General features: G+C 39.3%; 1 pseudogene; it reads left to right on the top strand.

Moving 5' to 3' along the window:
* The first annotated feature begins 8,175 nt into the window (after positions 1–8,175).
* LOC107183678 lies at positions 8,176–8,925 on the top strand (annotated as a pseudogene).
* The last annotated feature ends 1,519 nt before the right edge of the window (positions 8,926–10,444 follow it).

Raw genomic sequence — 10,444 nt, 5'->3', positions numbered from 1 at the left:
TTACTACTCCTAGTATTTCTGACCAAATGGACATATCAATTGATTCCCTATATGTGTGAGCTAAATTTGATAGACTGATCATATTTCAAAGAGTCTCTTCCAGTCTAGCTTTCTATGATTCTGTGGTAGGCAACTAGACAGACATGAGCTGAGCAAAGAAGCTGGGCCAGGTACAGAAGGTCACCAGGGTAGAAAGCCCTGGGTGCTAGCAAAGCACAATTGTAGAGTGGAACCTCTACCCCAGGGTGATATTTCCTGCCCTAGCATATTACTGGTCATATGGTTGGGACTCCCTGACCTTTTCTCCCTCTAGATAACATCTAGGCCTCAGTTGTATTTCAGCTCCAGGCTCAGAAATGTAGGAACACCAAACAAGTAATCCCACAACTCACCTCAGGACAAGCAGCATTGGGTAAAGACCCCCTGCCCTGGTACTGGCCAATCAATCAGTGGAGACCTAGACCCTAAAAGGACACACCTAGAAAACTACTAAATATTTTATTGAAATCTTCCCTTAAAATCTCCACCCTTAAAACCTTTAGGACAGAGTACTCTTCTGAGAGCATACAGGTGACTTTCCCTTCCCCGACCCCTACCTCTGGGCAGTCACCTTTACCTTCCTCACTTCTAAGCTCCAAGGGCCGTTCCTTTACCGCTATAACTTGTTTCCTGCCGGAAGCCCATTTCTTCTAGAAATTACTTCTTCTACCTCTGTGGTTTTCCAAATAAATGTTCTTTTATAGTTTGAGTCTGGGTTCTGAATTATTTCCTGGCCAGGACCCAAGTACCAAGATTGCTGAACCCAGGTTCAGTCCGATCCCATCAGTCTGACACCTGGTGCCCTCCCTCCCTCCCACAATATTAAGGTTCTTGGACTCTAAGGTTGTGTGGCAAGATTCGGGAGAACCCATCCAGGACCGCCTTGCAGACCCAGACCAGTGCTCAGTACCAGCAGGGGCCCATTTTGCCCACTGGCTCCTTGCTTTGCATCAGGTGGACTGGGGTGAGTTTTTTCTTGGAATTCCCAACCTCCTTGTTTTAAAGTAAAAGGCTGGCTTTCTTTAAACTGTTTATAAGATCCTAGAGGTAAGCTAAAGGTTAAGGGTTGAGAGACACTAGGCTAAACATAAGAACAGATAACTAAGGACGGGGGGCGGGGGGGAATAATGGTTGCTTTTTAACTTTGGCTTTTCAGTTGGAGTTGCTTTCTGAGTGTGTGAACAAAATCTTTTGCTGAATAAATGAGAACCTAAATTCATGTAGCTTCCAAGGTAAGGGACACCTCGCAGTTTCTAATCTAGAGAGTAACAGGATTTGCCCCAGGGCCTGAGGTGCTAGCTCTGTCTGGCCCACCTGAGGTGCCAGCTCTGTCTGACCAGTGATATGTTAGGGGAGGAAATGTCACCCTGGGGACAACGTCTTATCCTACAATTGTGCTTTGCTAGGTTCCTAGGGCTTTCTGCCCTGCTCTGCTCATCTGTCTAACTGCCTACCACAGTTCTATGAGCCAACTGGATGAGGTTGAGGCTAGTCAGTTTTTTTGTTTTGTTTAATCCTCACCCAAGGATATTTTCCCATTGCTGTTTTTCTTTTTTTCTTTTTAATAGAGTGGAAGGGAGGTGGGAGGGAGCAGAGAGAAGGAAATATCTATGTGAGAGAGAGAGACATCAATTGGTTGCTTCCTGCACAAGGCCTGGTGTGCTGGGAGTCAAGCCTGCAATTGAGGTATGTAGCCTTGACTGGGAATCAAACCCGAGACCCTTTGGTAGACCCATGGGCCGACATTCTAACCACTGAGCAAACACAGCCAAATAACCGTTTTTATAAGAACAAAAGAATTATTGATTTTTTTTTACATTTCCCTCCTTTAAGTTCTCTTCTTTTTTGCTGTCTGATTCAACCATGTCAGTCTATTCACCACTTTATTCTTAACCCCAAATTATTAAATTATAAATATATTCTAATCCCTGCGAATTTGTTCGGTGTGCTAGCAATCATATCAGTAAACAAAATAACCTCTAAGTATTATATTTATTTATTAAATGCACTTAGGCCACGGGTCTTTCTCATCTTGTGAGAAAGAATTAAGAGTAGAATATCAATTTTGAGATCCCAAAATTTCACAAGGAGGGAAAACCTCCAAAACTTGTGATTCAACAACATTCATAACAAATCACTTCCAATATAGACATTAAAGAAAAAAGACTATAAAGAAAGGAAATGTTAGAGAAACAGAGAAGTGAATTACTCAAAGAAGAATTTTACTCTTCCAAAGACTTCAGCTGAAAGTAAACGGACTCTCTGTGCTGGTTAACCAGAAGGCACGCTGCAGAGGAAGGTAGCACAGATTTTTGAGGATCTTCTTCACAAGGAGCAGGAAACCAATATCAGAATTGCTCTTGACTGAATGACCATATCTTCAGCATGTTTTGGGGTTATACATTACCTACAATGTTGATGACCTTAAATAGAGTAGTAGTTACAATTGTTATCTAATCTTTGATTGTAATAAAGTGTGCATGTGTTTAGGGGGGGGGTTTCCATTTAAATATTGTACTGTTGAGAATTATACTGTAGTTTGGCTTTTAGTATTAGCAAATCAAAGCTATATTAGCCCTTGTGTCTAGGCAGCCCATTAGACTTTTAAAAAAATCTTTATTGTTGAAAGTATTACATATGTTACCTTTTCCCCCCAGTGACCTCTTATAGCCTGCTCCCCTCCTCCCCCCCATGCGCCCCCCCCTCCCCCAGCCCACTCCAGGCCTTCACTGCTCTATTGTTTGTGTCCATGGGTTATGGATATATATACATACAAGTTCTTTGGTTGATTTCTTCCTACCCGCCCACTTTTACCTTCCCTCTGAGATTCAACAGTCTGTTCCATGCTTCTGTGTCTCTGGATCTATTTTGTTCATCAGTTTATTTTATTCATTCGATTCCACATTTGAGTGAGATCATGTGATACTTGTCTTTCTCTGACTGGCTTATTCCACTTAGCATAATACAATTCAGGTCCCTCCATGTTGTCTCAAAGGACAAGAGATTCTTCCTTTTTACTGCTGCAGAGTATTCCATGACATAAATGTACCACTGCTTTTTTTATCCACTCGTCTACTGATGGGCACTTGGGCTGTTTCCTAATCTTAGATATTGTAAACTGTGCTGCTATGAATATAGGGGTGTATACATTCTTTCTGATTGGTGTTTTGGGTTTCTTAGAATATATTCCTAGAAGTGGGGTCAAATGGCAGTTTCTGTAATTTTTTGAGGGAACTCCGTACTGTTTTCCATAATGGCGGCACCAGCCTGCATTCCACCAGCAGTGTACTAGGGTTCTCTTTTCTCCACATCCTCCCAGCTCTTGTCATTTGTTGATTTGTTGATAGCCATACTAACAGGTATGAAGTGATACCTCGTTGTCATTTTAATTTGCATCTCTCTGATGATCAGTGACTTTGAGCATTTTTCCATGTTTCTTGGCCATCTGTATGTCCCTTTGGAAAAGTGTCTATTAGGTCATTTGCCCATTTTTTGATTGGATTGTTTGTCTTCCCTTTGTTGAGTTGTATGAGTTCCTTATATATTTTGGATATTAACCCTTTGTCAGATGTGTTATTGCCAAATATGTTCTCCCATACAGTAGGTTGCCTTTTCGTTTTGTTGATGGTTTCTTTTGATGTGTTTTTTGTTTTGATGTAGTCCCATTTGTTTATTTTCTCCTCGTTTCCTTTGCCTTAGGAGATGTATCTGTAAACATTGCTATGAGAGATGTCTGAGATTTCGCTGCCTATGGTTTCTTCTAGGATTTTTATGGTTTCATGACTTACATTTAAGTCTTTAATCCATTTCGAGTTTATTCTTGTGTGTGGTATAAGTTGGTGGTCTAGCTTCATTTGTTTTTCATGTATCTGTCCAATTTTCCCAACACCATTTATTTTAATTTGCATCTCTCTGATGATCAGTGACTTTGAATAGCCTGTCTTGACTCTATTGTATTCTCTTGCTCCTTTGTCAAATATTAATTGAGTATAATGGCTTGGGTCAATTTCCTGGGTCTCTGTTCTATTCCATTGATCTATATGCCTGTTCTTGTGCCAGTACCAGGCTGTTTTGATTACAGTGGCTTTGAAGTGTAACTTGATGTCTGATATTGTGATCCGTCCAACTTTGTTTTTCTTTCTCAGGATTGCTGCAGCTATTTGGAGTCTTTTTTGGTTCCATATATGTTTTTGGAGTATTTGTTCTAGATTTGTGAAATATGCTGTTGATATTTTAATAGTGATTGCATTGAATGCCCACTAGATATTGACTCCCTATTTTGTAATTTGTATTTTACTGTCCTAGATCCATATCCTACCACCAGCACACATCATCCTTCTCACTACAACTGGATCATAGAGAAATGCTTGCTAAAAAAATAAATAACAAAATAAATAAATAAATAATAAATGACAGCTTGTTTTTGATAGGTGCCTATTACACAGTAGTGATAGATACTGTTACGATTCTGTCCTCTAAGGAACTTACTGTCTAGTTCAGTGGTCGGCAAACTGCAGCTCGTGAGGGTTGGTCGCAGGCGACAGGAGAAGCAGCGCAGGGGAGGTGCACGCGATTCATGCACAAGTTGAGGATGGGAGAGTTGGAAGGGGTCGACCTCAGCGAACGTACCTCAATCATAATGAGGATGTTTTTAGCAAAGGCCAGCTGAGGAGTACCCTAATTAAGTTAATAACAATGTACCTACCTATATAGTTTAAGTTTAAAAAATTTGGCTCTCAAATGAAATTTCAATCGTTGTCCTGTTGATATTTGGCTCTGCTGACTAATGAGTTTGCCGACCACTGGTCTAGTTTGAGGTATGATTAATGCCTATTTGTATTAAAGCACCAAGGACAATACAAAGAGTGTGTTATGGCCGAGGTTGATTTGGCTTAGTGGATAGAGCATCAGCTGGTGGACTGAAGAGTCCCAGGTTTGATACTAGTCAAGGGCACATGACCATGGGCTCGATCCCCAGGAGGGGGTGTGTAGGAGGTAGCCAATCAATGATTCTCTCTCATCACTGATGTTTCTCTCCCTCGCTCCCTCTCCCTTCCTCTTCGAAATCAATAAAACAATATTTAAAAAACAAACAAATAAAAAGAAACAAAGAGTGTGTTATGTATTATTCAAGTGTGCTATAGAACGAGGAAAAGTTAGGGCTGGCATGGTATTTAAATTAGCTTTTAAAAATTATATGTTTTCATTGATTTTTTTTTAAGAGAGAGAGGAAGGGAGAGGTAGAGAGAAGGAGATAGAAACAACAATGAGAGAGAAATGTAGATCAACTGCCTCCTGCACTCCCCACCTGTACTGGGGGTCAAGCCCAAAACCTGGGCAATGGGATTTGAACCAGCGACCTATTGGTGCATGGTATGATGCTCAACCAACTGAGCCCCACTGGCTGGGCTGAATTAGCTTACTTTTGAAAGGGCAAGGTTCAGGGAATTCGTTTTGTTTGTGTGTGTGTGTGTGTGTATGTGTTTGTTTTTTGTTAATCCTCATCTGAGGATACTTTCCCATTAATTTTTTTAAAGAGAAGGAAAGACAGAGAAACACATGGATTGGTTTCTCATGTAGATCAGCTGCCTCCTGCAACCAAGGTATGTGCCCTTGACTGGAATTGAACCAGGAACCCTTGGTCCACAGACTGATGTTCTATCCACTGAGCAAAACCGGCCAGGGCAGACTTTGTGTATTTTTTATGTATGGTGATCCTGGTGTTTCACTTCATTTTAAACATATGATTTGTAGTTATTTGTTTTTGTGTCTTTGTTAATTATCTGGAGAACAATCTGATCTCTTGGGTTTCACATTTCACCTAAGTCGCAAATAAAGGGGATGTTCTAAAAAAAATATGACAGCAAAATTTTAAAAAACTTTTTAATACCACAAATGTGTATTACAGTGACAGCAATTCTAACCAGTGCTGGAAAACTATGTATCCTGCCTATATTGTAACATCAAACTTTGAAAAATTATATACAGAAAATTTTAAGACTAAAATTAAATAACACATCTTTGGATAAAATTTTTGGATTTTTAATTTACCTCAGAATTAAAAATCTGAGATGGTGATATCTGGCTTTAGCTCAATATCAATAAAAACCTGGTCAATTTTATTTGGCCAAAATTTGGTTTTGATACGGTTCTAAATCTGCAACTAAATCCTATCAAATATGTAACTACTAATCTAATCCCATTCCCAGTCCTAATCTTAAAACCATTCCCAGTTTTAATTCTAGCCCCATTCCTTTACCCAGTTTTATATTTCTTCATATAATCTTACTAGAGGCCCAGTGCACAAAAATTTGTGCACTGGCGGGGGAGGAGGGTGGGGGGTGTCCCTCATCCCCACTTGTGCCCTCTCACAGTCTGGGACCCCTCGGGAGATAACCACCTGCTGGTTTAGGCCCGCTCCCCGGGTGGCAGATGGAAGGCCCGATCCCTCGGTGCCTGCCCCGACACCCTGGGTTGTGCACACAGCAGGGCCGATCCGGGGGTTGGGGCACCACCCTGGGTCGGGTCACACATGGGACACCTGGGCGGGCCGACGATCGCTGCTGCTCTGCTCGGCTGCCCTGGGTTGCAAATAGCAGGCCCAGATGGCGGTGGGGCAGGCAGGATGGCACTGTCCCACCCTGCCTGCAGTATGCAAATTAGCTGCCATCTTTGTTGCATATCACGCTGATTAGCCTATGGGAGGTGTAGCGAAGGTATGGTCAATAACCATGTTTGTCTATTATTAGATAGGATGCTAATATATGGTCTAGTTTATTTATTATGTTTATTACTGTCCTCTCATCCTTCCCACTACTAGATGTAGATCTTTGAGCATAGAAATTTTTTTTTTGATAGAAATTTTTTAAAATGTTTTGTTCACAACTATATCCCTAGTGCCCAGAACAGTGATTGGAACATAAATGTTCAACTAAATTCAATTTAATGGTGCAACTCTGGGAATATTTATGCCAAAATATCTACAAAGATCATTTCTAATGGTGGGATTATGGATAATTTTTGTTTTGCTGATTTATCTAGAATGGGGCAAAAGTAGGTTTATAGTTGTGAGTATGCAGAACACAGTTTATTCTTGTATTATTACTTAATTATTGTATTATTTTCCTTATGAACAATGGTATATTTTATTTTTCCACAATAATCTTTTAATATTTCCCTGGTGAAAACAAACAACCAGGCTAAAGTGTTTAAGCCATAGGAAATAAGGATTAGTCTTGTTTTTTTGTTTCCTATATGTTTGTTTGTGTGATTTTTGTGGTTGTATTTTAAGAATGTTACCTTGTGAAATGTTTACAAAATGAATCAAAGGTGGGAAAGATTAGAAAGTAACATTTAGGCAACAAATAAATGTTGGCAAGGATATGGAGAAAAGGGAACCCTTGTATACATTTGGTGGGAATGTAAATTGGTGAAGCCATATGGAAGACAGTATAGAGGTTCCCTGAAGAATTAAAATAGAATATATATATGTACATATATATGTATATATACACACATATATACATACTATATGTTTATAGTAGCATAAAATACTATATAAGTACTAAAATAGAGCTATATATACAGAACTACTATATGTATAGTACATATAGAAGCACTATATAGTCCAACAATCCCACTTGTAGGTATAGAACCAAAGGAAATAAAATCACTATCGCAAAGAGATATCTGTGCTCCCATGTTCATCATATTTACAATAGCCAAGATATGAAAACCACCTAGGTATTCATCTATGGATGAATGGATAAGCCAATGCTATATATAAATATACTATGAATTATATATGTATCATATATAAGTATATTAAATATATATAAAAGAATATTATTAAGCCTTACCCCGCTCCAAAAGAAAGAAAGACTGCTATTTGTGGCAATATGGATGAAACTGGAGGGTAATATGCTAGTGAAATAAGCCAAACAGAGAAAGACAAATACTGCATGGTATCATTTATGTGGAATTAAATAAAAAAATTTAAACCAGAACAGAGTAGAATGGTGGTTGCCAGAGGCTGAGGGATATGGGAAAAAGGAAAAGGTTGGCAAAACGTATACATTTTCAATTGTAAGATGAATAAGTTCCCTTCCCATAAGCGGCCTGAGGTGACCTCTGAAAATGGTTCGCTATTCACTGAACCCAGGAAACCCCACAAAATCATGCAAAACAAGAGGTTCAAATTTTTGTGATCTCTTAAAGAACCCTCGTGAAAATGCCCAGGCCATCAAGGGTATGCTGATCTGTAAAGCCACCAAGTATCTAGAGGATGTCATTATACAGAAGCAATGTGTGCCATTCTGTCATTACAATGGTGGAGTTTGTCGGTGTGGTCAAGCCAAACAGTAGCCTGGACACAGGGTCGGTGGCCCCAAAAGAGTGCTTCATTACTAGTACTGCTGGACATGCTTAAAATTGCAGAGAGTAATGCTGAACTTAAAGGTTTAGATGTAGATTCTCTGGTCATTAAGCATATCCAGGTGAACAAAGCTCCTAAGACAGTGATGGCGAACCTTTTGACCTCGGCGTGTCAGCATTTTGAAAAACCCTAACTTAACTCTGGTGCCGTGTCACATATAGAAATTTTTTGATATTTGCAACCATAGTAAAACAAAGACTTATATTTTTGATATTTATTTTATATATTTAAATGCCATTTAACAAAGAAAAATCAACCAAAAAAATGAGTTTGCGTGTCATAGGTTCGCCATCACTGTCCTAAGACATGGCACAGAGCCATACGGGAGCTCTCCCTCCCACACTGAGGTGATCCTCACTGAAAAAGTTCATATGGTCCCTAAACCAGAAGAGGAGATTGCACAGAAGAAAATGATACAACAGAAGAAACAAAAACTTATGGCATGGGAGTAAATTGAGCATAAAATAAATGCTAATAAAAGTAAAAAACAAAAGAAAGATGATTAAGTTCTAAGGATCTAATGTACAGCATGATGAGTATACTTATACTGTATTGGAATATGCTAAAAGAATAGCTCTCTAATGTTCTCACTGAAAAAAAAAGTGTTTATGTATTAATTAACTCAATTATGAGAATCATTTCTCAATGTCTATATACATCATATCATTGTATTATACACTTTAAATGTATTATGATTTTGTTTATCAGCTGTACCTCAGTGAAGATGGAAAATATAACAGAAACCAAGTAATATCTAGGATTCTATTTCAACAATCTCTGGGAGATGAAATGAGATTCTTGACTAGAATGATGGCAGTAAGACTATTTTCATCATTCAGAATGAAATAGATTATAATGTGATAAAACAGCCACAAAATTACAGTGGTTTAAGATAAGTGTTTATTTATTTTTTCCCAATATACATTTTTATTGATTTCAGAGAAGAAGAGAGAGGGAGAGAGGGATAGAAACATCAATGATGAGAGAAAATCACCGATCAGCTGCCTCCTGCATCCCCCACTGGGGACCAAGCCTGCAACCTGTGCATGTGCCCTTGACTGGAATTTAACCCAGGACCCTTCAGTCCCCAGGCTCGTGCTCTATCCATGAGCCCAAACAGCTAAGGCAAGTGTTTATTTCTTGCTCATGGGAAGTCCACTGTAGGACTTTCCAAGCAGCTGTCCTCCATGTGTTGGCTCAGTATTCCATGCTGTTTTGATTTTATATTACTTCAAAGTGTACATAGGCTTCCACAATTAACATTGCAAGGGGAGAGAGAACATAGTGAATTGTACATAAGCTTTTAAATGTTTTCACCAAGAAGTGACACAACTACTACCACACACATTTTACTGGAGGAAACAAATCCATGACTTTGAGAAGGTGGGGATAACTATTTCATGTGCTTGTGAGGAAAAGAGAACTAGAAATAGTGAGCACACTTATGCTTACCAAATCACTTACTGTATTGAAAGCTAATAGTCAACTTAATTGGATGAAACTGGAGGGTAATATGCTAGTGACTGACAGACTGTATGTTGGCACCACAAATGTGTGTTACTGGATCACTATCAGAACTAGGAAAGCCATGAAGTAGAGCTGGTTGATAATATTTTTGGAAACAGGGTGTTGAGTATGGATCAAATGCTCAAGCAACATCACATAATAAGGCCCTTGGGCACAAAAGTAAGCATTGGATTCTCTAAGAGAAAATTTTCTTTAAAGGAAAGCAGAGAGTCTTAACCTGTGTGACTCAGTGGGTTGAACATCATTCCATGCACTGAGAGGTCACTGGTTCTATTCCCAGTCAGGACACATGTCTAGGTTGTGGGCTGGATCCCCAGTAGGCAGCTGATTGATGGTGCTCTCTATTGATGCTTTTTCCCCCTCTCCTCCTTTCCCTTCATCTCTCTCTCTCTAAAATCAATAAAAACATACCTTTTTAAAAAGAAACAAAGCAGAGGGATATGG

This window comes from Myotis davidii, unplaced genomic scaffold (genome assembly GCF_000327345.1).
Source record: "Myotis davidii unplaced genomic scaffold, ASM32734v1 scaffold482, whole genome shotgun sequence".
NCBI lineage: Eukaryota > Metazoa > Chordata > Mammalia > Chiroptera > Vespertilionidae > Myotis > Myotis davidii.
This window is presented reverse-complemented; position numbering and strand designations above follow the sequence as displayed.